At 57.2% G+C, this 24314-nt stretch overlaps 31 non-coding genes across 31 annotated transcripts in view; all 31 read right to left on the bottom strand.

The window, feature by feature from the left end:
• Nucleotides 1-161: 161 nt before the first annotated feature.
• Nucleotides 162-280, bottom strand: LOC140412838 (5S ribosomal RNA). Its single transcript, XR_011942024.1, has one exon. It is a non-coding gene; the product is annotated as a 5S ribosomal RNA (ribosomal RNA).
• A 694-nt stretch (nt 281-974) lies between these two features.
• Nucleotides 975-1093, bottom strand: LOC140415778 (5S ribosomal RNA). The gene has a single exon (XR_011944685.1). It is a non-coding gene; the product is annotated as a 5S ribosomal RNA (ribosomal RNA).
• A 694-nt stretch (nt 1094-1787) lies between these two features.
• Nucleotides 1788-1906, bottom strand: LOC140412837 (5S ribosomal RNA). Its single transcript, XR_011942023.1, has one exon. It is a non-coding gene; the product is annotated as a 5S ribosomal RNA (ribosomal RNA).
• A 694-nt stretch (nt 1907-2600) lies between these two features.
• Nucleotides 2601-2719, bottom strand: LOC140412836 (5S ribosomal RNA). Its single transcript, XR_011942022.1, has one exon. It is a non-coding gene; the product is annotated as a 5S ribosomal RNA (ribosomal RNA).
• A 694-nt stretch (nt 2720-3413) lies between these two features.
• Nucleotides 3414-3532, bottom strand: LOC140412834 (5S ribosomal RNA). Its single transcript, XR_011942020.1, has one exon. It is a non-coding gene; the product is annotated as a 5S ribosomal RNA (ribosomal RNA).
• Nucleotides 3533-4226: 694 nt separating this feature from the next.
• LOC140415767 (5S ribosomal RNA) lies at nt 4227-4345 on the bottom strand. The gene has a single exon (XR_011944674.1). It is a non-coding gene; the product is annotated as a 5S ribosomal RNA (ribosomal RNA).
• Nucleotides 4346-5039: 694 nt separating this feature from the next.
• LOC140415755 (5S ribosomal RNA) lies at nt 5040-5158 on the bottom strand. Its single transcript, XR_011944663.1, has one exon. It is a non-coding gene; the product is annotated as a 5S ribosomal RNA (ribosomal RNA).
• Nucleotides 5159-5852: 694 nt separating this feature from the next.
• Nucleotides 5853-5971, bottom strand: LOC140412833 (5S ribosomal RNA). The gene has a single exon (XR_011942019.1). It is a non-coding gene; the product is annotated as a 5S ribosomal RNA (ribosomal RNA).
• A 694-nt stretch (nt 5972-6665) lies between these two features.
• LOC140412832 (5S ribosomal RNA) lies at nt 6666-6784 on the bottom strand. The gene has a single exon (XR_011942018.1). It is a non-coding gene; the product is annotated as a 5S ribosomal RNA (ribosomal RNA).
• A 694-nt stretch (nt 6785-7478) lies between these two features.
• Nucleotides 7479-7597, bottom strand: LOC140415744 (5S ribosomal RNA). Its single transcript, XR_011944652.1, has one exon. It is a non-coding gene; the product is annotated as a 5S ribosomal RNA (ribosomal RNA).
• Nucleotides 7598-8291: 694 nt separating this feature from the next.
• LOC140412831 (5S ribosomal RNA) lies at nt 8292-8410 on the bottom strand. The gene has a single exon (XR_011942017.1). It is a non-coding gene; the product is annotated as a 5S ribosomal RNA (ribosomal RNA).
• Nucleotides 8411-9104: 694 nt separating this feature from the next.
• LOC140414859 (5S ribosomal RNA) lies at nt 9105-9223 on the bottom strand. The gene has a single exon (XR_011943986.1). It is a non-coding gene; the product is annotated as a 5S ribosomal RNA (ribosomal RNA).
• Nucleotides 9224-9916: 693 nt separating this feature from the next.
• LOC140412830 (5S ribosomal RNA) lies at nt 9917-10035 on the bottom strand. The gene has a single exon (XR_011942016.1). It is a non-coding gene; the product is annotated as a 5S ribosomal RNA (ribosomal RNA).
• Nucleotides 10036-10729: 694 nt separating this feature from the next.
• Nucleotides 10730-10848, bottom strand: LOC140412829 (5S ribosomal RNA). The gene has a single exon (XR_011942015.1). It is a non-coding gene; the product is annotated as a 5S ribosomal RNA (ribosomal RNA).
• A 694-nt stretch (nt 10849-11542) lies between these two features.
• On the bottom strand, nt 11543-11661 carry LOC140414419 (5S ribosomal RNA). The gene has a single exon (XR_011943553.1). It is a non-coding gene; the product is annotated as a 5S ribosomal RNA (ribosomal RNA).
• A 694-nt stretch (nt 11662-12355) lies between these two features.
• LOC140414266 (5S ribosomal RNA) lies at nt 12356-12474 on the bottom strand. Its single transcript, XR_011943406.1, has one exon. It is a non-coding gene; the product is annotated as a 5S ribosomal RNA (ribosomal RNA).
• Nucleotides 12475-13168: 694 nt separating this feature from the next.
• On the bottom strand, nt 13169-13287 carry LOC140412828 (5S ribosomal RNA). Its single transcript, XR_011942014.1, has one exon. It is a non-coding gene; the product is annotated as a 5S ribosomal RNA (ribosomal RNA).
• Nucleotides 13288-13981: 694 nt separating this feature from the next.
• Nucleotides 13982-14100, bottom strand: LOC140412827 (5S ribosomal RNA). The gene has a single exon (XR_011942013.1). It is a non-coding gene; the product is annotated as a 5S ribosomal RNA (ribosomal RNA).
• Nucleotides 14101-14794: 694 nt separating this feature from the next.
• LOC140412826 (5S ribosomal RNA) lies at nt 14795-14913 on the bottom strand. The gene has a single exon (XR_011942012.1). It is a non-coding gene; the product is annotated as a 5S ribosomal RNA (ribosomal RNA).
• Nucleotides 14914-15607: 694 nt separating this feature from the next.
• On the bottom strand, nt 15608-15726 carry LOC140412825 (5S ribosomal RNA). Its single transcript, XR_011942011.1, has one exon. It is a non-coding gene; the product is annotated as a 5S ribosomal RNA (ribosomal RNA).
• A 694-nt stretch (nt 15727-16420) lies between these two features.
• LOC140413260 (5S ribosomal RNA) lies at nt 16421-16539 on the bottom strand. The gene has a single exon (XR_011942435.1). It is a non-coding gene; the product is annotated as a 5S ribosomal RNA (ribosomal RNA).
• Nucleotides 16540-17233: 694 nt separating this feature from the next.
• On the bottom strand, nt 17234-17352 carry LOC140412823 (5S ribosomal RNA). The gene has a single exon (XR_011942009.1). It is a non-coding gene; the product is annotated as a 5S ribosomal RNA (ribosomal RNA).
• A 694-nt stretch (nt 17353-18046) lies between these two features.
• On the bottom strand, nt 18047-18165 carry LOC140412822 (5S ribosomal RNA). The gene has a single exon (XR_011942008.1). It is a non-coding gene; the product is annotated as a 5S ribosomal RNA (ribosomal RNA).
• A 439-nt stretch (nt 18166-18604) lies between these two features.
• On the bottom strand, nt 18605-18723 carry LOC140412821 (5S ribosomal RNA). The gene has a single exon (XR_011942007.1). It is a non-coding gene; the product is annotated as a 5S ribosomal RNA (ribosomal RNA).
• A 694-nt stretch (nt 18724-19417) lies between these two features.
• Nucleotides 19418-19536, bottom strand: LOC140412820 (5S ribosomal RNA). Its single transcript, XR_011942006.1, has one exon. It is a non-coding gene; the product is annotated as a 5S ribosomal RNA (ribosomal RNA).
• A 694-nt stretch (nt 19537-20230) lies between these two features.
• LOC140414858 (5S ribosomal RNA) lies at nt 20231-20349 on the bottom strand. The gene has a single exon (XR_011943985.1). It is a non-coding gene; the product is annotated as a 5S ribosomal RNA (ribosomal RNA).
• Nucleotides 20350-21039: 690 nt separating this feature from the next.
• LOC140414689 (5S ribosomal RNA) lies at nt 21040-21158 on the bottom strand. The gene has a single exon (XR_011943823.1). It is a non-coding gene; the product is annotated as a 5S ribosomal RNA (ribosomal RNA).
• A 694-nt stretch (nt 21159-21852) lies between these two features.
• Nucleotides 21853-21971, bottom strand: LOC140413562 (5S ribosomal RNA). The gene has a single exon (XR_011942726.1). It is a non-coding gene; the product is annotated as a 5S ribosomal RNA (ribosomal RNA).
• Nucleotides 21972-22665: 694 nt separating this feature from the next.
• LOC140412819 (5S ribosomal RNA) lies at nt 22666-22784 on the bottom strand. Its single transcript, XR_011942005.1, has one exon. It is a non-coding gene; the product is annotated as a 5S ribosomal RNA (ribosomal RNA).
• Nucleotides 22785-23478: 694 nt separating this feature from the next.
• LOC140412818 (5S ribosomal RNA) lies at nt 23479-23597 on the bottom strand. Its single transcript, XR_011942004.1, has one exon. It is a non-coding gene; the product is annotated as a 5S ribosomal RNA (ribosomal RNA).
• A 694-nt stretch (nt 23598-24291) lies between these two features.
• Nucleotides 24292-24314, bottom strand: part of LOC140412817 (5S ribosomal RNA) — a 119-nt gene continuing 96 nt past the window's right edge. Inside the window, exon 1 of the ribosomal RNA XR_011942003.1 lies at nt 24292-24314. This exon is cut by the window's right edge and continues 96 nt beyond it. This is a non-coding gene — a ribosomal RNA (5S ribosomal RNA).

Here is a 24314-nt window from a genome sequence, read left to right as displayed (position 1 = left end):
GGCAAAGCTGCAGCAGCTGAATGGCCCGACCAAGCCGCCTGCCTGAGTTGAGCCCGCAGGCAAGTGTTGGGAGGAATGGCGAGGACGCAGAGAGCAGCAAAAGGTTGGCCTGCCTCTGGTGTGGAGAGTGCTTGGCGTGAGCAGTCACTGCTGGCCGCAAAAGCCTACTGCACCTGGTATTCCCAGGCGGTCTCCCATCCAAGTACTAACCAGGCCTGAGTCTGCTTAGCTTCCGAGATCAGACGAGATCGGGCGTTTTCAGACTAGTATGGCCGTAGGCATCTGCAGCACCGTCTTCTCGCCTATTCAAGCTGGCCACCCTAGCACCCTCGCCACTTCTTCTTTCCGGTTGTTTTCAATTTTTTCTCTCTCTTTTTCTACTTCTACTTCTACTTCTCCTCCTCTTTCTCTCCTTCTCCTGCTAATTCTAGCCTATATGCCTGATACTCGCTCCCCTTCATGCCGTCCCCACCTAGCTCTCTTTTTTCTTCTCCACCTCCCCAAGGAAAACTGCAAGCCCCGCCCACCTCACACCAGCCTGCCGCCTGCACGCTGCTGCCTTTCCACATTGCAACGCTGCGCACTTCTCTCAGCACAGCCAGCACAAGGGTCAGGCAGGCAATGCAAGCCAGCTCTCTCTTCCTTCGCTTTCCACACCAGCCCCAATGCCACAACTTGCATTCATGCGGCGCCTTCAGGCTAGGAGAGAGAACGTCCTGCCGACACACTGGCTTGCGGCCACACGGGCCAGCTGGCGTGCCCATCAAAGTGCAGCACGCCAAAGCACACAACCGTGCTGCGTTGCAAAGGCCCGGCAAAGCTGCAGCAGCTGAATGGCCCGACCAAGCCGCCTGCCTGAGTTGAGCCCGCAGGCAAGTGTTGGGAGGAATGGCGAGGACGCAGAGAGCAGCAAAAGGTTGGCCTGCCTCTGGTGTGGAGAGTGCTTGGCGTGAGCAGTCACTGCTGGCCGCAAAAGCCTACTGCACCTGGTATTCCCAGGCGGTCTCCCATCCAAGTACTAACCAGGCCTGAGTCTGCTTAGCTTCCGAGATCAGATGAGATCGGGCGTTTTCAGACTAGTATGGCCGTAGGCATCTGCAGCACCGTCTTCTCGCCTATTCAAGCTGGCCACCCTAGCACCCTCGCCACTTCTTCTTTCCGGTTGTTTTCAATTTTTTCTCTCTCTTTTTCTACTTCTACTTCTACTTCTCCTCCTCTTTCTCTCCTTCTCCTGCTAATTCTAGCCTATATGCCTGATACTCGCTCCCCTTCATGCCGTCCCCACCTAGCTCTCTTTTTTCTTCTCCACCTCCCCAAGGAAAACTGCAAGCCCCGCCCACCTCACACCAGCCTGCCGCCTGCACGCTGCTGCCTTTCCACATTGCAACGCTGCGCACTTCTCTCAGCACAGCCAGCACAAGGGTCAGGCAGGCAATGCAAGCCAGCTCTCTCTTCCTTCGCTTTCCACACCAGCCCCAATGCCACAACTTGCATTCATGCGGCGCCTTCAGGCTAGGAGAGAGAACGTCCTGCCGACACACTGGCTTGCGGCCACACGGGCCAGCTGGCGTGCCCATCAAAGTGCAGCACGCCAAGGCACACAACCGTGCTGCGTTGCAAAGGCCCGGCAAAGCTGCAGCAGCTGAATGGCCCGACCAAGCCGCCTGCCTGAGTTGAGCCCGCAGGCAAGTGTTGGGAGGAATGGCGAGGACGCAGAGAGCAGCAAAAGGTTGGCCTGCCTCTGGTGTGGAGAGTGCTTGGCGTGAGCAGTCTCTGCTGGCCGCAAAAGCCTACTGCACCTGGTATTCCCAGGCGGTCTCCCATCCAAGTACTAACCAGGCCTGAGTCTGCTTAGCTTCCGAGATCAGACGAGATCGGGCGTTTTCAGACTAGTATGGCCGTAGGCATCTGCAGCACCGTCTTCTCGCCTATTCAAGCTGGCCACCCTAGCACCCTCGCCACTTCTTCTTTCCGGTTGTTTTCAGTTTTTTCTCTCTCTTTTTCTACTTCTACTTCTACTTCTCCTCCTCTTTCTCTCCTTCTCCTGCTAATTCTAGCCTATATGCCTGATACTCGCTCCCCTTCATGCCATCCCCACCGAGCTCTCTTTTTTCATCTCCACCTCCTCAAGGAAAACTGCAAGCCCCGCCTACCTCACACCAGCCTGCCGCCTGCACGCTGCTGCCTTTCCACATTGCAACGCTGCGCACTTCTCTCAGCACAGCCAGCACAAGGGTCAGGCAGGCAATGCAAGCCAGCTCTCTCTTCCTTCGCTTTCCACACCAGCCCCAATGCCACAACTTGCATTCATGCGGCGCCTTCAGGCTAGGAGAGAGAACGTCCTGCCGACACACTGGCTTGCGGCCACACGGGCCAGCTGGCGTGCCCATCAAAGTGCAGCACGCCAAGGCACACAACCGTGCTGCGTTGCAAAGGCCCGGCAAAGCTGCAGCAGCTGAATGGCCCGACCAAGCCGCCTGCCTGAGTTGAGCCCGCAGGCAAGTGTTGGGAGGAATGGCGAGGACGCAGAGAGCAGCAAAAGGTTGGCCTGCCTCTGGTGTGGAGAGTGCTTGGCGTGAGCAGTCACTGCTGGCCGCAAAAGCCTACTGCACCTGGTATTCCCAGGCGGTCTCCCATCCAAGTACTAACCAGGCCTGAGTCTGCTTAGCTTCCGAGATCAGACGAGATCGGGCGTTTTCAGACTAGTATGGCCGTAGGCATCTGCAGCACCGTCTTCTCGCCTATTCAAGCTGGCCACCCTAGCACCCTCGCCACTTCTTCTTTCCGGTTGTTTTCAGTTTTTTCTCTCTCTTTTTCTACTTCTACTTCTACTTCTCCTCCTCTTTCTCTCCTTCTCCTGCTAATTCTAGCCTATATGCCTGATACTCGCTCCCCTTCATGCCATCCCCACCGAGCTCTCTTTTTTCTTCTCCACCTCCTCAAGGAAAACTGCAAGCCCCGCCTACCTCACACCAGCCTGCCGCCTGCACGCTGCTGCCTTTCCACATTGCAACGCTGCGCACTTCTCTCAGCACAGCCAGCACAAGGGTCAGGCAGGCAATGCAAGCCAGCTCTCTCTTCCTTCGCTTTCCACACCAGCCCCAATGCCACAACTTGCATTCATGCGGCGCCTTCAGGCTAGGAGAGAGAACGTCCTGCCGACACACTGGCTTGCGGCCACACGGGCCAGCTGGCGTGCCCATCAAAGTGCAGCACGCCAAGGCACACAACCGTGCTGCGTTGCAAAGGCCCGGCAAAGCTGCAGCAGCTGAATGGCCCGACCAAGCCGCCTGCCTGAGTTGAGCCCGCAGGCAAGTGTTGGGAGGAATGGCGAGGACGCAGAGAGCAGCAAAAGGTTGGCCTGCCTCTGGTGTGGAGAGTGCTTGGCGTGAGCAGTCACTGCTGGCCGCAAAAGCCTACTGCACCTGGTATTCCCAGGCGGTCTCCCATCCAAGTACTAACCAGGCCTGAGTCTGCTTAGCTTCCGAGATCAGACGAGATCGGGCGTTTTCAGACTAGTATGGCCGTAGGCATCTGCAGCACCGTCTTCTCGCCTATTCAAGCTGGCCACCCTAGCACCCTCGCCACTTCTTCTTTCCGGTTGTTTTCAATTTTTTCTCTCTCTTTTTCTACTTCTACTTCTACTTCTCCTCCTCTTTCTCTCCTTCTCCTGCTAATTCTAGCCTATATGCCTGATACTCGCTCCCCTTCATGCCGTCCCCACCTAGCTCTCTTTTTTCTTCTCCACCTCCCCAAGGAAAACTGCAAGCCCCGCCCACCTCACACCAGCCTGCCGCCTGCACGCTGCTGCCTTTCCACATTGCAACGCTGCGCACTTCTCTCAGCACAGCCAGCACAAGGGTCAGGCAGGCAATGCAAGCCAGCTCTCTCTTCCTTCGCTTTCCACACCAGCCCCAATGCCACAACTTGCATTCATGCGGCGCCTTCAGGCTAGGAGAGAGAACGTCCTGCCGACACACTGGCTTGCGGCCACACGGGCCAGCTGGCGTGCCCATCAAAGTGCAGCACGCCAAAGCACACAACCGTGCTGCGTTGCAAAGGCCCGGCAAAGCTGCAGCAGCTGAATGGCCCGACCAAGCCGCCTGCCTGAGTTGAGCCCGCAGGCAAGTGTTGGGAGGAATGGCGAGGACGCAGAGAGCAGCAAAAGGTTGGCCTGCCTCTGGTGTGGAGAGTGCTTGGCGTGAGCAGTCACTGCTGGCCGCAAAAGCCTACTGCACCTGGTATTCCCAGGCGGTCTCCCATCCAAGTACTAACCAGGCCTGAGTCTGCTTAGCTTCCGAGATCAGATGAGATCGGGCGTTTTCAGACTAGTATGGCCGTAGGCATCTGCAGCACCGTCTTCTCGCCTATTCAAGCTGGCCACCCTAGCACCCTCGCCACTTCTTCTTTCCGGTTGTTTTCAATTTTTTCTCTCTCTTTTTCTACTTCTACTTCTACTTCTCCTCCTCTTTCTCTCCTTCTCCTGCTAATTCTAGCCTATATGCCTGATACTCGCTCCCCTTCATGCCGTCCCCACCTAGCTCTCTTTTTTCTTCTCCACCTCCCCAAGGAAAACTGCAAGCCCCGCCCACCTCACACCAGCCTGCCGCCTGCACGCTGCTGCCTTTCCACATTGCAACGCTGCGCACTTCTCTCAGCACAGCCAGCACAAGGGTCAGGCAGGCAATGCAAGCCAGCTCTCTCTTCCTTCGCTTTCCACACCAGCCCCAATGCCACAACTTGCATTCATGCGGCGCCTTCAGGCTAGGAGAGAGAACGTCCTGCCGACACACTGGCTTGCGGCCACACGGGCCAGCTGGCGTGCCCATCAAAGTGCAGCACGCCAAGGCACACAACCGTGCTGCGTTGCAAAGGCCCGGCAAAGCTGCAGCAGCTGAATGGCCCGACCAAGCCGCCTGCCTGAGTTGAGCCCGCAGGCAAGTGTTGGGAGGAATGGCGAGGACGCAGAGAGCAGCAAAAGGTTGGCCTGCCTCTGGTGTGGAGAGTGCTTGGCGTGAGCAGTCTCTGCTGGCCGCAAAAGCCTACTGCACCTGGTATTCCCAGGCGGTCTCCCATCCAAGTACTAACCAGGCCTGAGTCTGCTTAGCTTCCGAGATCAGATGAGATCGGGCGTTTTCAGACTAGTATGGCCGTAGGCATCTGCAGCACCGTCTTCTCGCCTATTCAAGCTGGCCACCCTAGCACCCTCGCCACTTCTTCTTTCCGGTTGTTTTCAGTTTTTTCTCTCTCTTTTTCTACTTCTACTTCTACTTCTCCTCCTCTTTCTCTCCTTCTCCTGCTAATTCTAGCCTATATGCCTGATACTCGCTCCCCTTCATGCCATCCCCACCGAGCTCTCTTTTTTCATCTCCACCTCCTCAAGGAAAACTGCAAGCCCCGCCTACCTCACACCAGCCTGCCGCCTGCACGCTGCTGCCTTTCCACATTGCAACGCTGCGCACTTCTCTCAGCACAGCCAGCACAAGGGTCAGGCAGGCAATGCAAGCCAGCTCTCTCTTCCTTCGCTTTCCACACCAGCCCCAATGCCACAACTTGCATTCATGCGGCGCCTTCAGGCTAGGAGAGAGAACGTCCTGCCGACACACTGGCTTGCGGCCACACGGGCCAGCTGGCGTGCCCATCAAAGTGCAGCACGCCAAGGCACACAACCGTGCTGCGTTGCAAAGGCCCGGCAAAGCTGCAGCAGCTGAATGGCCCGACCAAGCCGCCTGCCTGAGTTGAGCCCGCAGGCAAGTGTTGGGAGGAATGGCGAGGACGCAGAGAGCAGCAAAAGGTTGGCCTGCCTCTGGTGTGGAGAGTGCTTGGCGTGAGCAGTCACTGCTGGCCGCAAAAGCCTACTGCACCTGGTATTCCCAGGCGGTCTCCCATCCAAGTACTAACCAGGCCTGAGTCTGCTTAGCTTCCGAGATCAGACGAGATCGGGCGTTTTCAGACTAGTATGGCCGTAGGCATCTGCAGCACCGTCTTCTCGCCTATTCAAGCTGGCCACCCTAGCACCCTCGCCACTTCTTCTTTCCGGTTGTTTTCAGTTTTTTCTCTCTCTTTTTCTACTTCTACTTCTACTTCTCCTCCTCTTTCTCTCCTTCTCCTGCTAATTCTAGCCTATATGCCTGATACTCGCTCCCCTTCATGCCATCCCCACCGAGCTCTCTTTTTTCTTCTCCACCTCCTCAAGGAAAACTGCAAGCCCCGCCTACCTCACACCAGCCTGCCGCCTGCACGCTGCTGCCTTTCCACATTGCAACGCTGCGCACTTCTCTCAGCACAGCCAGCACAAGGGTCAGGCAGGCAATGCAAGCCAGCTCTCTCTTCCTTCGCTTTCCACACCAGCCCCAATGCCACAACTTGCATTCATGCGGCGCCTTCAGGCTAGGAGAGAGAACGTCCTGCCGACACACTGGCTTGCGGCCACACGGGCCAGCTGGCGTGCCCATCAAAGTGCAGCACGCCAAGGCACACAACCGTGCTGCGTTGCAAAGGCCCGGCAAAGCTGCAGCAGCTGAATGGCCCGACCAAGCCGCCTGCCTGAGTTGAGCCCGCAGGCAAGTGTTGGGAGGAATGGCGAGGACGCAGAGAGCAGCAAAAGGTTGGCCTGCCTCTGGTGTGGAGAGTGCTTGGCGTGAGCAGTCACTGCTGGCCGCAAAAGCCTACTGCACCTGGTATTCCCAGGCGGTCTCCCATCCAAGTACTAACCAGGCCTGAGTCTGCTTAGCTTCCGAGATCAGACGAGATCGGGCGTTTTCAGACTAGTATGGCCGTAGGCATCTGCAGCACCGTCTTCTCGCCTATTCAAGCTGGCCACCCTAGCACCCTCGCCACTTCTTCTTTCCGGTTGTTTTCAATTTTTTCTCTCTCTTTTTCTACTTCTACTTCTACTTCTCCTCCTCTTTCTCTCCTTCTCCTGCTAATTCTAGCCTATATGCCTGATACTCGCTCCCCTTCATGCCGTCCCCACCTAGCTCTCTTTTTTCTTCTCCACCTCCCCAAGGAAAACTGCAAGCCCCGCCCACCTCACACCAGCCTGCCGCCTGCACGCTGCTGCCTTTCCACATTGCAACGCTGCGCACTTCTCTCAGCACAGCCAGCACAAGGGTCAGGCAGGCAATGCAAGCCAGCTCTCTCTTCCTTCGCTTTCCACACCAGCCCCAATGCCACAACTTGCATTCATGCGGCGCCTTCAGGCTAGGAGAGAGAACGTCCTGCCGACACACTGGCTTGCGGCCACACGGGCCAGCTGGCGTGCCCATCAAAGTGCAGCACGCCAAAGCACACAACCGTGCTGCGTTGCAAAGGCCCGGCAAAGCTGCAGCAGCTGAATGGCCCGACCAAGCCGCCTGCCTGAGTTGAGCCCGCAGGCAAGTGTTGGGAGGAATGGCGAGGACGCAGAGAGCAGCAAAAGGTTGGCCTGCCTCTGGTGTGGAGAGTGCTTGGCGTGAGCAGTCACTGCTGGCCGCAAAAGCCTACTGCACCTGGTATTCCCAGGCGGTCTCCCATCCAAGTACTAACCAGGCCTGAGTCTGCTTAGCTTCCGAGATCAGATGAGATCGGGCGTTTTCAGACTAGTATGGCCGTAGGCATCTGCAGCACCGTCTTCTCGCCTATTCAAGCTGGCCACCCTAGCACCCTCGCCACTTCTTCTTTCCGGTTGTTTTCAATTTTTTCTCTCTCTTTTTCTACTTCTACTTCTACTTCTCCTCCTCTTTCTCTCCTTCTCCTGCTAATTCTAGCCTATATGCCTGATACTCGCTCCCCTTCATGCCGTCCCCACCTAGCTCTCTTTTTTCTTCTCCACCTCCCCAAGGAAAACTGCAAGCCCCGCCCACCTCACACCAGCCTGCCGCCTGCACGCTGCTGCCTTTCCACATTGCAACGCTGCGCACTTCTCTCAGCACAGCCAGCACAAGGGTCAGGCAGGCAATGCAAGCCAGCTCTCTCTTCCTTCGCTTTCCACACCAGCCCCAATGCCACAACTTGCATTCATGCGGCGCCTTCAGGCTAGGAGAGAGAACGTCCTGCCGACACACTGGCTTGCGGCCACACGGGCCAGCTGGCGTGCCCATCAAAGTGCAGCACGCCAAGGCACACAACCGTGCTGCGTTGCAAAGGCCCGGCAAAGCTGCAGCAGCTGAATGGCCCGACCAAGCCGCCTGCCTGAGTTGAGCCCGCAGGCAAGTGTTGGGAGGAATGGCGAGGACGCAGAGAGCAGCAAAAGGTTGGCCTGCCTCTGGTGTGGAGAGTGCTTGGCGTGAGCAGTCTCTGCTGGCCGCAAAAGCCTACTGCACCTGGTATTCCCAGGCGGTCTCCCATCCAAGTACTAACCAGGCCTGAGTCTGCTTAGCTTCCGAGATCAGACGAGATCGGGCGTTTTCAGACTAGTATGGCCGTAGGCATCTGCAGCACCGTCTTCTCGCCTATTCAAGCTGGCCACCCTAGCACCCTCGCCACTTCTTCTTTCCGGTTGTTTTCAGTTTTTTCTCTCTCTTTTTCTACTTCTACTTCTACTTCTCCTCCTCTTTCTCTCCTTCTCCTGCTAATTCTAGCCTATATGCCTGATACTCGCTCCCCTTCATGCCATCCCCACCGAGCTCTCTTTTTTCATCTCCACCTCCTCAAGGAAAACTGCAAGCCCCGCCTACCTCACACCAGCCTGCCGCCTGCACGCTGCTGCCTTTCCACATTGCAACGCTGCGCACTTCTCTCAGCACAGCCAGCACAAGGGTCAGGCAGGCAATGCAAGCCAGCTCTCTCTTCCTTCGCTTTCCACACCAGCCCCAATGCCACAACTTGCATTCATGCGGCGCCTTCAGGCTAGGAGAGAGAACGTCCTGCCGACACACTGGCTTGCGGCCACACGGGCCAGCTGGCGTGCCCATCAAAGTGCAGCACGCCAAGGCACACAACCGTGCTGCGTTGCAAAGGCCCGGCAAAGCTGCAGCAGCTGAATGGCCCGACCAAGCCGCCTGCCTGAGTTGAGCCCGCAGGCAAGTGTTGGGAGGAATGGCGAGGACGCAGAGAGCAGCAAAAGGTTGGCCTGCCTCTGGTGTGGAGAGTGCTTGGCGTGAGCAGTCACTGCTGGCCGCAAAAGCCTACTGCACCTGGTATTGCCAGGCGGTCTCCCATCCAAGTACTAACCAGGCCTGAGTCTGCTTAGCTTCCGAGATCAGACGAGATCGGGCGTTTTCAGACTAGTATGGCCGTAGGCATCTGCAGCACCGTCTTCTCGCCTATTCAAGCTGGCCACCCTAGCACCCTCGCCACTTCTTCTTTCCGGTTGTTTTCAGTTTTTTCTCTCTCTTTTTCTACTTCTACTTCTACTTCTCCTCCTCTTTCTCTCCTTCTCCTGCTAATTCTAGCCTATATGCCTGATACTCGCTCCCCTTCATGCCATCCCCACCGAGCTCTCTTTTTTCTTCTCCACCTCCTCAAGGAAACTGCAAGCCCCGCCTACCTCACACCAGCCTGCCGCCTGCACGCTGCTGCCTTTCCACATTGCAACGCTGCGCACTTCTCTCAGCACAGCCAGCACAAGGGTCAGGCAGGCAATGCAAGCCAGCTCTCTCTTCCTTCGCTTTCCACACCAGCCCCAATGCCACAACTTGCATTCATGCGGCGCCTTCAGGCTAGGAGAGAGAACGTCCTGCCGACACACTGGCTTGCGGCCACACGGGCCAGCTGGCGTGCCCATCAAAGTGCAGCACGCCAAGGCACACAACCGTGCTGCGTTGCAAAGGCCCGGCAAAGCTGCAGCAGCTGAATGGCCCGACCAAGCCGCCTGCCTGAGTTGAGCCCGCAGGCAAGTGTTGGGAGGAATGGCGAGGACGCAGAGAGCAGCAAAAGGTTGGCCTGCCTCTGGTGTGGAGAGTGCTTGGCGTGAGCAGTCACTGCTGGCCGCAAAAGCCTACTGCACCTGGTATTCCCAGGCGGTCTCCCATCCAAGTACTAACCAGGCCTGAGTCTGCTTAGCTTCCGAGATCAGACGAGATCGGGCGTTTTCAGACTAGTATGGCCGTAGGCATCTGCAGCACCGTCTTCTCGCCTATTCAAGCTGGCCACCCTAGCACCCTCGCCACTTCTTCTTTCCGGTTGTTTTCAATTTTTTCTCTCTCTTTTTCTACTTCTACTTCTACTTCTCCTCCTCTTTCTCTCCTTCTCCTGCTAATTCTAGCCTATATGCCTGATACTCGCTCCCCTTCATGCCGTCCCCACCTAGCTCTCTTTTTTCTTCTCCACCTCCCCAAGGAAAACTGCAAGCCCCGCCCACCTCACACCAGCCTGCCGCCTGCACGCTGCTGCCTTTCCACATTGCAACGCTGCGCACTTCTCTCAGCACAGCCAGCACAAGGGTCAGGCAGGCAATGCAAGCCAGCTCTCTCTTCCTTCGCTTTCCACACCAGCCCCAATGCCACAACTTGCATTCATGCGGCGCCTTCAGGCTAGGAGAGAGAACGTCCTGCCGACACACTGGCTTGCGGCCACACGGGCCAGCTGGCGTGCCCATCAAAGTGCAGCACGCCAAAGCACACAATGGTGCTGCGTTGCAAAGGCCCGGCAAAGCTGCAGCAGCTGAATGGCCCGACCAAGCCGCCTGCCTGAGTTGAGCCCGCAGGCAAGTGTTGGGAGGAATGGCGAGGACGCAGAGAGCAGCAAAAGGTTGGCCTGCCTCTGGTGTGGAGAGTGCTTGGCGTGAGCAGTCACTGCTGGCCGCAAAAGCCTACTGCACCTGGTATTCCCAGGCGGTCTCCCATCCAAGTACTAACCAGGCCTGAGTCTGCTTAGCTTCCGAGATCAGACGAGATCGGGCGTTTTCAGACTAGTATGGCCGTAGGCATCTGCAGCACCGTCTTCTCGCCTATTCAAGCTGGCCACCCTAGCACCCTCGCCACTTCTTCTTTCCGGTTGTTTTCAATTTTTTCTCTCTCTTTTTCTACTTCTACTTCTACTTCTCCTCCTCTTTCTCTCCTTCTCCTGCTAATTCTAGCCTATATGCCTGATACTCGCTCCCCTTCATGCCATCCCCACCGAGCTCTCTTTTTTCTTCTCCACCTCCTCAAGGAAAACTGCAAGCCCCGCCTACCTCACACCAGCCTGCCGCCTGCACGCTGCTGCCTTTCCACATTGCAACGCTGCGCACTTCTCTCAGCACAGCCAGCACAAGGGTCAGGCAGGCAATGCAAGCCAGCTCTCTCTTCCTTCGCTTTCCACACCAGCCCCAATGCCACAACTTGCATTCATGCGGCGCCTTCAGGCTAGGAGAGAGAACGTCCTGCCGACACACTGGCTTGCGGCCACACGGGCCAGCTGGCGTTCCCATCAAAGTGCAGCACGCCAAGGCACACAACCGTGCTGCGTTGCAAAGGCCCGGCAAAGCTGCAGCAGCTGAATGGCCCGACCAAGCCGCCTGCCTGAGTTGAGCCCGCAGGCAAGTGTTGGGAGGAATGGCGAGGACGCAGAGAGCAGCAAAAGGTTGGCCTGCCTCTGGTGTGGAGAGTGCTTGGCGTGAGCAGTCACTGCTGGCCGCAAAAGCCTACTGCACCTGGTATTCCCAGGCGGTCTCCCATCCAAGTACTAACCAGGCCTGAGTCTGCTTAGCTTCCGAGATCAGACAAGATCGGGCGTTTTCAGACTAGTATGGCGGTAGGCATCTGCAGCACCGTCTTCTCGCCTATTCAAGCTGGCCACCCTAGCACCCTCGCCACTTCTTCTTTCCGGTTGTTTTCAATTTTTTCTCTCTCTTTTTCTACTTCTACTTCTACTTCTCCTCCTCTTTCTCTCCTTCTCCTGCTAATTCTAGCCTATATGCCTGATACTCGCTCCCCTTCATGCCATCCCCACCGAGCTCTCTTTTTTCTTCTCCACCTCCTCAAGGAAAACTGCAAGCCCCGCCTACCTCACACCAGCCTGCCGCCTGCACGCTGCTGCCTTTCCACATTGCAACGCTGCGCACTTCTCTCAGCACAGCCAGCACAAGGGTCAGGCAGGCAATGCAAGCCAGCTCTCTCTTCCTTCGCTTTCCACACCAGCCCCAATGCCACAACTTGCATTCATGCGGCGCCTTCAGGCTAGGAGAGAGAACGTCCTGCCGACACACTGGCTTGCGGCCACACGGGCCAGCTGGCGTGCCCATCAAAGTGCAGCACGCCAAGGCACACAACCGTGCTGCGTTGCAAAGGCCCGGCAAAGCTGCAGCAGCTGAATGGCCCGACCAAGCCGCCTGCCTGAGTTGAGCCCGCAGGCAAGTGTTGGGAGGAATGGCGAGGACGCAGAGAGCAGCAAAAGGTTGGCCTGCCTCTGGTGTGGAGAGTGCTTGGCGTGAGCAGTCACTGCTGGCCGCAAAAGCCTACTGCACCTGGTATTCCCAGGCGGTCTCCCATCCAAGTACTAACCAGGCCTGAGTCTGCTTAGTTTCCGAGATCAGACGAGATCGGGCGTTTTCAGACTAGTATGGCCGTAGGCATCTGCAGCACCGTCTTCTCGCCTATTCAAGCTGGCCACCCTAGCACCCTCGCCACTTCTTCTTTCCGGTTGTTTTCAGTTTTTTCTCTCTCTTTTTCTACTTCTACTTCTACTTCTCCTCCTCTTTCTCTCCTTCTCCTGCTAATTCTAGCCTATATGCCTGATACTCGCTCCCCTTCATGCCATCCCCACCGAGCTCTCTTTTTTCTTCTCCACCTCCTCAAGGAAAACTGCAAGCCCCGCCTACCTCACACCAGCCTGCCGCCTGCACGCTGCTGCCTTTCCACATTGCAACGCTGCGCACTTCTCTCAGCACAGCCAGCACAAGGGTCAGGCAGGCAATGCAAGCCAGCTCTCTCTTCCTTCGCTTTCCACACCAGCCCCAATGCCACAACTTGCATTCATGCGGCGCCTTCAGGCTAGGAGAGAGAACGTCCTGCCGACACACTGGCTTGCGGCCACACGGGCCAGCTGGCGTGCCCATCAAAGTGCAGCACGCCAAGGCACACAACCGTGCTGCGTTGCAAAGGCCCGGCAAAGCTGCAGCAGCTGAATGGCCCGACCAAGCCGCCTGCCTGAGTTGAGCCCGCAGGCAAGTGTTGGGAGGAATGGCGAGGACGCAGAGAGCAGCAAAAGGTTGGCCTGCCTCTGGTGTGGAGAGTGCTTGGCGTGAGCAGTCACTGCTGGCCGCAAAAGCCTACTGCACCTGGTATTCCCAGGCGGTCTCCCATCCAAGTACTAACCAGGCCTGAGTCTGCTTAGCTTCCGAGATCAGACGAGATCGGGCGTTTTCAGACTAGTATGGCCGTAGGCATCTGCAGCACCGTCTTCTCGCCTATTCAAGCTGGCCACCCTAGCACACTCGCCACTTCTTCTTTCCGGTTGTTTTCAGTTTTTTCTCTCTCTTTTTCTACTTCTACTTCTACTTCTCCTCCTCTTTCTCTCCTTCTCCTGCTAATTCTAGCCTATATGCCTGATACTCGCTCCCCTTCATGCCATCCCCACCGAGCTCTCTTTTTTCTTCTCCACCTCCTCAAGGAAAACTGCAAGCCCCGCCTACCTCACACCAGCCTGCCGCCTGCACGCTGCTGCCTTTCCACATTGCAACGCTGCGCACTTCTCTCAGCACAGCCAGCACAAGGGTCAGGCAGGCAATGCAAGCCAGCTCTCTCTTCCTTCGCTTTCCACACCAGCCCCAATGCCACAACTTGCATTCATGCGGCGCCTTCAGGCTAGGAGAGAGAACGTCCTGCCGACACACTGGCTTGCGGCCACACGGGCCAGCTGGCGTGCCCATCAAAGTGCAGCACGCCAAGGCACACAACCGTGCTGCGTTGCAAAGGCCCGGCAAAGCTGCAGCAGCTGAATGGCCCGACCAAGCCGCCTGCCTGAGTTGAGCCCGCAGGCAAGTGTTGGGAGGAATGGCGAGGACGCAGAGAGCAGCATAAGGTTGGCCTGCCTCTGGTGTGGAGAGTGCTTGGCGTGAGCAGTCACTGCTGGCCGCAAAAGCCTACTGCACCTGGTATTCCCAGGCGGTCTCCCATCCAAGTACTAACCAGGCCTGAGTCTGCTTAGCTTCCGAGATCAGACGAGATCGGGCGTTTTCAGACTAGTATGGCCGTAGGCATCTGCAGCACCGTCTTCTCGCCTATTCAAGCTGGCCACCCTAGCACCCTCGCCACTTCTTCTTTCCGGTTGTTTTCAATTTTTTCTCTCTCTTTTTCTACTTCTACTTCTACTTCTCCTCCTCTTTCTCTCCTTCTCCTTCTAATTCTAGCCTATATGCCTGATACTCGCTCCCCTTCATGCCGTCCCCACCTAGCTCTCTTTTTTCTTCTCCACCTCCCCAAGGAAAACTGCAAGCCCCGCCCACCTCACACCAGCCTGCCGCCTGCACGCTGCTGCCTTTCCACATTGCAACGCTGCGCACTTCTCTCAGCACAGCCAGCACAAGGGTCAGGCAGGCAATGCAAGCCAGCTCTCTCTTCCTTCGCTTTCCACACCAGCCCCAATGCCACAACTTGCATTCATGCGGCGCCTTCAGGCTAGGAGAGAGAACGTCCTGCCGACACACTGGCTTGCGGCCACACGGGCCAGCTGGCGTGCCCATCAAAGTGCAGCACGCCAAGGCACACAACCGTGCTGCGTTGCAAAGGCCCGGCAAAGCTGCAGCAGCTGAATGGCCCGACCAAGCCGCCTGCCTGAGTTGAGCCCGCAGGCAAGTGTTGGGAGGAATGGCGAGGACGCAGAGAGCAGCAAAAGGTTGGCCTGCCTCTGGTGTGGAGAGTGCTTGGCGTGAGCAGTCACTGCTGGCCGCAAAAGCCTACTGCACCTGGTATTCCCAGGCGGTCTCCCATCCAAGTACTAACCAGGCCTGAGTCTGCTTAGCTTCCGAGATCAGACGAGATCGGGCGTTTTCAGACTAGTATGGCCGTAGGCATCTGCAGCACCGTCTTCTCGCCTATTCAAGCTGGCCACCCTAGCACCCTCGCCACTTCTTCTTTCCGGTTGTTTTCAATTTTTTCTCTCTCTTTTTCTACTTCTACTTCTACTTCTCCTCCTCTTTCTCGCCTTCTCCTGCTAATTCTAGCCTATATGCCTGATACTCGCTCCCCTTCATGCCGTCCCCACCGAGCTCTCTTTTTTCTTCTCCACCTCCTCAAGGAAAACTGCAAGCCCCGCCTACCTCACACCAGCCTGCCGCCTGCACGCTGCTGCCTTTCCACATTGCAACGCTGCGCACTTCTCTCAGCACAGCCAGCACAAGGGTCAGGCAGGCAATGCAAGCCAGCTCTCTCTTCCTTCGCTTTCCACACCAGCCCCAATGCCACAACTTGCATTCATGCGGCGCCTTCAGGCTAGGAGAGAGAACGTCCTGCCGACACACTGGCTTGCGGCCACACGGGCCAGCTGGCGTTCCCATCAAAGTGCAGCACGCCAAGGCACACAACCGTGCTGCGTTGCAAAGGCCCGGCAAAGCTGCAGCAGCTGAATGGCCCGACCAAGCCGCCTGCCTGAGTTGAGCCCGCAGGCAAGTGTTGGGAGGAATGGCGAGGACGCAGAGAGCAGCAAAAGGTTGGCCTGCCTCTGGTGTGGAGAGTGCTTGGCGTGAGCAGTCACTGCTGGCCGCAAAAGCCTACTGCACCTGGTATTCCCAGGCGGTCTCCCATCCAAGTACTAACCAGGCCTGAGTCTGCTTAGCTTCCGAGATCAGACGAGATCGGGCGTTTTCAGACTAGTATGGCCGTAGGCATCTGCAGCACCGTCTTCTCGCCTATTCAAGCTGGCCACCCTAGCACCCTCGCCACTTCTTCTTTCCGGTTGTTTTCAATTTTTTCTCTCTCTTTTTCTACTTCTACTTCTACTTCTCCTCCTCTTTCTCTCCTTCTCCTGCTAATTCTAGCCTATATGCCTGATACTCGCTCCCCTTCATGCCGTCCCCACCTAGCTCTCTTTTTTCTTCTCCACCTCCCCAAGGAAAACTGCAAGCCCCGCCCACCTCACACCAGCCTGCCGCCTGCACGCTGCTGCCGTTCCACATTGCAACGCTGCGCACTTCTCTCAGCACAGCCAGCACAAGGGTCAGGCAGGCAATGCAAGCCAGCTCTCTCTTCCTTCGCTTTCCACACCAGCCCCAATGCCACAACTTGCATTCATGCGGCGCCTTCAGGCTAGGAGAGAGAACGTCCTGCCGACACACTGGCTTGCGGCCACACGGGCCAGCTGGCGTGCCCATCAAAGTGCAGCACGCCAAGGCACACAACCGTGCTGCGTTGCAAAGGCCCGGCAAAGCTGCAGCAGCTGAATGGCCCGACCAAGCCGCCTGCCTGAGTTGAGCCCGCAGGCAAGTGTTGGGAGGAATGGCGAGGACGCAGAGAGCAGCAAAAGGTTGGCCTGCCTCTGGTGTGGAGAGTGCTTGGCGTGAGCAGTCTCTGCTGGCCGCAAAAGCCTACTGCACCTGGTATTCCCAGGCGGTCTCCCATCCAAGTACTAACCAGGCCTGAGTCTGCTTAGCTTCCGAGATCAGACGAGATCGGGCGTTTTCAGACTAGTATGGCGGTAGGCATCTGCAGCACCGTCTTCTCGCCTATTCAAGCTGGCCACCCTAGCACCCTCGCCACTTCTTCTCTCCGGTTGTTTTCAGTTTTTTCTCTCTCTTTTTCTACTTCTACTTCTACTTCTCCTCCTCTTTCTCTCCTTCTCCTGCTAATTCTAGCCTATATGCCTGATACTCGCTCCCCTTCATGCCATCCCCACCGAGCTCTCTTTTTTCTTCTCCACCTCCTCAAGGAAAACTGCAAGCCCCGCCTACCTCACACCAGCCTGCCGCCTGCACGCTGCTGCCTTTCCACATTGCAACGCTGCGCACTTCTCTCAGCACAGCCAGCACAAGGGTCAGGCAGGCAATGCAAGCCAGCTCTCTCTTCCTTCGCTTTCCACACCAGCCCCAATGCCACAACTTGCATTCATGCGGCGCCTTCAGGCTAGGAGAGAGAACGTCCTGCCGACACACTGGCTTGCGGCCACACGGGCCAGCTGGCGTGCCCATCAAAGTGCAGCACGCCAAGGCACACAACCGTGCTGCGTTGCAAAGGCCCGGCAAAGCTGCAGCAGCTGAATGGCCCGACCAAGCCGCCTGCCTGAGTTGAGCCCGCAGGCAAGTGTTGGGAGGAATGGCGAGGACGCAGAGAGCAGCAAAAGGTTGGCCTGCCTCTGGTGTGGAGAGTGCTTGGCGTGAGCAGTCACTGCTGGCCGCAAAAGCCTACTGCACCTGGTATTCCCAGGCGGTCTCCCATCCAAGTACTAACCAGGCCTGAGTCTGCTTAGCTTCCGAGATCAGACGAGATCGGGCGTTTTCAGACTAGTATGGCCGTAGGCATCTGCGGCACCGTCTTCTCGCCTATTCAAGCTGGCCACCCTAGCACCCTCGCCACTTCTTCTTTCCGGTTGTTTTCAGTTTTTTCTCTCTCTTTTTCTACTTCTACTTCTACTTCTCCTCCTCTTTCTCTCCTTCTCCTGCTAATTCTAGCCTATATGCCTGATACTCGCTCCCCTTCATGCCATCCCCACCGAGCTCTCTTTTTTCTTCTCCACCTCCTCAAGGAAAACTGCAAGCCCCGCCTACCTCACACCAGCCTGCCGCCTGCACGCTGCTGCCTTTCCACATTGCAACGCTGCGCACTTCTCTCAGCACAGCCAGCACAAGGGTCAGGCAGGCAATGCAAGCCAGCTCTCTCTTCCTTCGCTTTCCACACCAGCCCCAATGCCACAACTTGCATTCATGCGGCGCCTTCAGGCTAGGAGAGAGAACGTCCTGCCGACACACTGGCTTGCGGCCACACGGGCCAGCTGGCGTGCCCATCAAAGTGCAGCACGCCAAGGCACACAACCGTGCTGCGTTGCAAAGGCCCGGCAAAGCTGCAGCAGCTGAATGGCCCGACCAAGCCGCCTGCCTGAGTTGAGCCCGCAGGCAAGTGTTGGGAGGAATGGCGAGGACGCAGAGAGCAGCAAAAGGTTGGCCTGCCTCTGGTGTGGAGAGTGCTTGGCGTGAGCAGTCACTGCTGGCCGCAAAAGCCTACTGCACCTGGTATTCCCAGGCGGTCTCCCATCCAAGTACTAACCAGGCCTGAGTCTGCTTAGCTTCCGAGATCAGACGAGATCGGGCGTTTTCAGACTAGTATGGCCGTAGGCATCCTGCCGCCTGCACGCTGCTGCCTTTCCACATTGCAACGCTGCGCACTTCTCTCAGCACAGCCAGCACAAGGGTCAGGCAGGCAATGCAAGCCAGCTCTCTCTTCCTTCGCTTTCCACACCAGCCCCAATGCCACAACTTGCATTCATGCGGCGCCTTCAGGCTAGGAGAGAGAACGTCCTGCCGACACACTGGCTTGCGGCCACACGGGCCAGCTGGCGTGCCCATCAAAGTGCAGCACGCCAAGGCACACAACCGTGCTGCGTTGCAAAGGCCCGGCAAAGCTGCAGCAGCTGAATGGCCCGACCAAGCCGCCTGCCTGAGTTGAGCCCGCAGGCAAGTGTTGGGAGGAATGGCGAGGACGCAGAGAGCAGCAAAAGGTTGGCCTGCCTCTGGTGTGGAGAGTGCTTGGCGTGAGCAGTCACTGCTGGCCGCAAAAGCCTACTGCACCTGGTATTCCCAGGCGGTCTCCCATCCAAGTACTAACCAGGCCTGAGTCTGCTTAGCTTCCGAGATCAGACGAGATCGGGCGTTTTCAGACTAGTATGGCCGTAGGCATCTGCAGCACCGTCTTCTCGCCTATTCAAGCTGGCCACCCTAGCACCCTCGCCACTTCTTCTTTCCGGTTGTTTTCAATTTTTTCTCTCTCTTTTTCTACTTCTACTTCTACTTCTCCTCCTCTTTCTCTCCTTCTCCTGCTAATTCTAGCCTATATGCCTGATACTCGCTCCCCTTCATGCCGTCCCCACCTAGCTCTCTTTTTTCTTCTCCACCTCCCCAAGGAAAACTGCAAGCCCCGCCCACCTCACACCAGCCTGCCGCCTGCACGCTGCTGCCTTTCCACATTGCAACGCTGCGCACTTCTCTCAGCACAGCCAGCACAAGGGTCAGGCAGGCAATGCAAGCCAGCTCTCTCTTCCTTCGCTTTCCACACCAGCCCCAATGCCACAACTTGCATTCATGCGGCGCCTTCAGGCTAGGAGAGAGAACGTCCTGCCGACACACTGGCTTGCGGCCACACGGGCCAGCTGGCGTGCCCATCAAAGTGCAGCACGCCAAGGCACCCAACCGTGCTGCGTTGCAAAGGCCCGGCAAAGCTGCAGCAGCTGAATGGCCCGACCAAGCCGCCTGCCTGAGTTGAGCCCGCAGGCAAGTGTTGGGAGGAATGGCGAGGACGCAGAGAGCAGCAAAAGGTTGGCCTGCCTCTGGTGTGGAGAGTGCTTGGCGTGAGCAGTCACTGCTGGCCGCAAAAGCCTACTGCACCTGGTATTCCCAGGCGGTCTCCCATCCAAGTACTAACCAGGCCTGAGTCTGCTTAGCTTCCGAGATCAGACGAGATCGGGCGTTTTCAGACTAGTATGGCCGTAGGCATCTCCAGCACCGTCTTCTCGCCTATTCAAGCTGGCCACCCTAGCACCCTCGCCACTTCTTCTTTCCGGTTGTTTTCAATTTTTTCTCTCTCTTTTTCTACTTCTACTTCTACTTCTCCTCCTCTTTCTCTCCTTCTCCTGCTAATTCTAGCCTATATGCCTGATACTCGCTCCCCTTCATGCCATCCCCACCGAGCTCTCTTTTTTCTTCTCCACCTCCTCAAGGAAAACTGCAAGCCCCGCCTACCTCACACCAGCCTGCCGCCTGCACGCTGCTGCCTTTCCACATTGCAACGCTGCGCACTTCTCTCAGCACAGCCAGCACAAGGGTCAGGCAGGCAATGCAAGCCAGCTCTCTCTTCCTTCGCTTTCCACACCAGCCCCAATGCCACAACTTGCATTCATGCGGCGCCTTCAGGCTAGGAGAGAGAACGTCCTGCCGACACACTGGCTTGCGGCCACACGGGCCAGCTGGCGTGCCCATCAAAGTGCAGCACGCCAAGGCACACAACCGTGCTGCGTTGCAAAGGCCCGGCAAAGCTGCAGCAGCTGAATGGCCCGACCAAGCCGCCTGCCTGAGTTGAGCCCGCAGGCAAGTGTTGGGAGGAATGGCGAGGACGCAGAGAGCAGCAAAAGGTTGGCCTGCCTCTGGTGTGGAGAGTGCTTGGCGTGAGCAGTCACTGCTGGCCGCAAAAGCCTACTGCACCTGGTATTGCCAGGCGGTCTCCCATCCAAGTACTAACCAGGCCTGAGTCTGCTTAGCTTCCGAGATCAGACGAGATCGGGCGTTTTCAGACTAGTATGGCCGTAGGCATCTGCAGCACCGTCTTCTCGCCTATTCAAGCTGGCCACCCTAGCACCCTCGCCACTTCTTCTTTCCGGTTGTTTTCAATTTTTTCTCTCTCTTTTTCTACTTCTACTTCTACTTCTCCTCCTCTTTCTCTCCTTCTCCTGCTAATTCTAGCCTATATGCCTGATACTCGCTCCCCTTCATGCCGTCCCCACCTAGCTCTCTTTTTTCTTCTCCACCTCCCCAAGGAAAACTGCAAGCCCCGCCCACCTCACACCAGCCTGCCGCCTGCACGCTGCTGCCTTTCCACATTGCAACGCTGCGCACTTCTCTCAGCACAGCCAGCACAAGGGTCAGGCAGGCAATGCAAGCCAGCTCTCTCTTCCTTCGCTTTCCACACCAGCCCCAATGCCACAACTTGCATTCATGCGGCGCCTTCAGGCTAGGAGAACGTCCTGCCGACACACTGGCTTGCGGCCACACGGGCCAGCTGGCGGGCCCATTAAAGTGCAGCACGCCAAGGCAACCAACCGTGCTGCGTTGCAAAGGTCCGGCAAAGCTGCAGCAGCTGAATGGCCCGACCAAGCCGCCTGCCTGAGTTGAGCCCGCAGGCAAGTGTTGGGAGGAATGGCGAGGACGCAGAGAGCAGCAAAAGGTTGGCCTGCCTCTGGTGTGGAGAGTGCTTGGCGTGAGCAGTCTCTGCTGGCCGCAAAAGCCTACTGCACCTGGTATTCCCAGGCGGTCTCCCATCCAAGTACTAACCAGGCCTGAGTCTGCTTAGCTTCCGAGATCAGACGAGATCGGGCGTTTTCAGACTAGCATGGCCATAAGCATCTGCAGCACCGTCTTCTCACCTATTCAAGCTGGCCACGCTAGCACCCTCGCAACTTCTTCTTTCCGGTTGTTTTCAATTTTTTATCTCTCTTTTTCTACTTCTACTTCTACTTCTCCTCCTCTTTCTCTCCTTCTCCTGCTAATTCTAGCCTATATGCCTGATACTCGCTCCCCTTCATGCCGTCCCCACCTAGCTCTCTTTTTTCTTCTCCACCTCCCCAAGGAAAACTGCAAGCCCCGCCCACCTCACACCAGCCTGCCGCCTGCACGCTGCTGCCTTTCCACATTGCAACGCTGCGCACTTCTCTCAGCACAGCCAGCACAAGGGTCAGGCAGGCAATGCAAGCCAGCTCTCTCTTCCTTCGCTTTCCACACCAGCCCCAATGCCACAACTTGCATTCATGCGGCGCCTTCAGGCTAGGAGAGAGAACGTCCTGCCGACACACTGGCTTGCGGCCACACGGGCCAGCTGGCGTGCCCATCAAAGTGCAGCACGCCAAGGCACACAACCGTGCTGCGTTGCAAAGGCCCGGCAAAGCTGCAGCAGCTGAATGGCCCGACCAAGCCGCCTGCCTGAGTTGAGCCCGCAGGCAAGTGTTGGGAGGAATGGCGAGGACGCAGAGAGCAGCAAAAGGTTGGCCTGCCTCTGGTGTGGAGAGTGCTTGGCGTGAGCAGTCTCTGCTGGCCGCAAAAGCCTACTGCACCTGGTATTCCCAGGCGGCCTCCCATCCAAGTACTAACCAGGCCTGAGTCTGCTTAGCTTCCGAGATCAGACGAGATCGGGCGTTTTCAGACTAGTATGGCCGTAGGCATCTGCAGCACCGTCTTCTCGCCTATTCAAGCTGGCCACCCTAGCACCCTCGCCACTTCTTCTTTCCGGTTGTTTTCAATTTTTTCTCTCTCTTTTTCTACTTCTACTTCTACTTCTCCTCCTCTTTCTCTCCTTCTCCTGCTAATTCTAGCCTATATGCCTGATACTCGCTCCCCTTCATGCCATCCCCACCGAGCTCTCTTTTTTCTTCTCCACCTCCTCAAGGAAAACTGCAAGCCCCGCCTACCTCACACCAGCCTGCCGCCTGCACGCTGCTGCCTTTCCACATTGCAACGCTGCGCACTTCTCTCAGCACAGCCAGCACAAGGGTCAGGCAGGCAATGCAAGCCAGCTCTCTCTTCCTTCGCTTTCCACACCAGCCCCAATGCCACAACTTGCATTCATGCGGCGCCTTCAGGCTAGGAGAGAGAACGTCCTGCCGACACACTGGCTTGCGGCCACACGGGCCAGCTGGCGTGCCCATCAAAGTGCAGCACGCCAAGGCACACAACCGTGCTGCGTTGCAAAGGCCCGGCAAAGCTGCAGCAGCTTAATGGCCCGACCAAGCCGCCTGCCTGAGTTGAGCCCGCAGGCAAGTGTTGGGAGGAATGGCGAGGACGCAGAGAGCAGCAAAAGGTTGGCCTGCCTCTGGTGTGGAGAGTGCTTGGCGTGAGCAGTCACTGCTGGCCGCAAAAGCCTACTGCACCTGGTATTCCCAGGCGGTCTCCCATCCAAGTACTAACCAGGCCTGAGTCTGCTTAGCTTCCGAGATCAGACGAGATCGGGCGTTTTCAGACTAGTATGGCCGTAGGCATCTGCAGCACCGTCTTCTCGCCTATTCAAGCTGGCCACCCTAGCACCCTCGCCACTTCTTCTTTCCGGTTGTTTTCAATTTTTTCTCTCTCTTTTTCTACTTCTACTTCTACTTCTCCTCCTCTTTCTCTCCTTCTCCTGCTAATTCTAGCCTATATGCCTGATACTCGCTCCCCTTCATGCCGTCCCCACCTAGCTCTCTTTTTTCTTCTCCACCTCCCCAAGGAAAACTGCAAGCCCCGCCCACCTCACACCAGCCTGCCGCCTGCACGCTGCTGCCTTTCCACATTGCAACGCTGCGCACTTCTCTCAGCACAGCCAGCACAAGGGTCAGGCAGGCAATGCAAGCCAGCTCTCTCTTCCTTCGCTTTCCACACCAGCCCCAATGCCACAACTTGCATTCATGCGGCGCCTTCAGGCTAGGAGAGAGAACGTCCTGCCGACACACTGGCTTGCGGCCACACGGGCCAGCTGGCGTGCCCATCAAAGTGCAGCACGCCAAGGCACACAACCGTGCTGCGTTGCAAAGGCCCGGCAAAGCTGCAGCAGCTGAATGGCCCGACCAAGCCGCCTGCCTGAGTTGAGCCCGCAGGCAAGTGTTGGGAGGAATGGCGAGGACGCAGAGAGCAGCAAAAGGTTGGCCTGCCTCTGGTGTGGAGAGTGCTTGGCGTGAGCAGTCACTGCTGGCCGCAAAAGCCTACTGCACCTGGTATTCCCAGGCGGTCTCCCATCCAAGTACTAACCAGGCCTGAGTCTGCTTAGCTTCCGAGATCAGACGAGATCGGGCGTTTTCAGACTAGTATGGCCGTAGGCATCTGCAGCACCGTCTTCTCGCCTATTCAAGCTGGCCACCCTAGCACCCTCGCCACTTCTTCTTTCCGGTTGTTTTCAATTTTTTCTCTCTCTTTTTCTACTTCTACTTCTACTTCTCCTCCTCTTTCTCGCCTTCTCCTGCTAATTCTAGCCTATATGCCTGATACTCGCTCCCCTTCATGCCGTCCCCACCGAGCTCTCTTTTTTCTTCTCCACCTCCTCAAGGAAAACTGCAAGCCCCGCCTACCTCACACCAGCCTGCCGCCTGCACGCTGCTGCCTTTCCACATTGCAACGCTGCGCACTTCTCTCAGCACAGCCAGCACAAGGGTCAGGCAGGCAATGCAAGCCAGCTCTCTCTTCCTTCGCTTTCCACACCAGCCCCAATGCCACAACTTGCATTCATGCGGCGCCTTCAGGCTAGGAGAGAAAACGTCCTGCCGACACACTGGCTTGCGGCCACACGGGCCAGCTGGCGTTCCCATCAAAGTGCAGCACGCCAAGGCACACAACCGTGCTGCGTTGCAAAGGCCCGGCAAAGCTGCAGCAGCTGAATGGCCCGACCAAGCCGCCTGCCTGAGTTGAGCCCGCAGGCAAGTGTTGGGAGGAATGGCGAGGACGCAGAGAGCAGCAAAAGGTTGGCCTGCCTCTGGTGTGGAGAGTGCTTGGCGTGAGCAGTCACTGCTGGCCGCAAAAGCCTACTGCACCTGGTATTCCC

This window comes from Scyliorhinus torazame, chromosome 4 (assembly GCF_047496885.1).
Source record: "Scyliorhinus torazame isolate Kashiwa2021f chromosome 4, sScyTor2.1, whole genome shotgun sequence".
NCBI classification, from domain to species: domain Eukaryota; kingdom Metazoa; phylum Chordata; class Chondrichthyes; order Carcharhiniformes; family Scyliorhinidae; genus Scyliorhinus; species Scyliorhinus torazame.
This window is presented reverse-complemented; position numbering and strand designations above follow the sequence as displayed.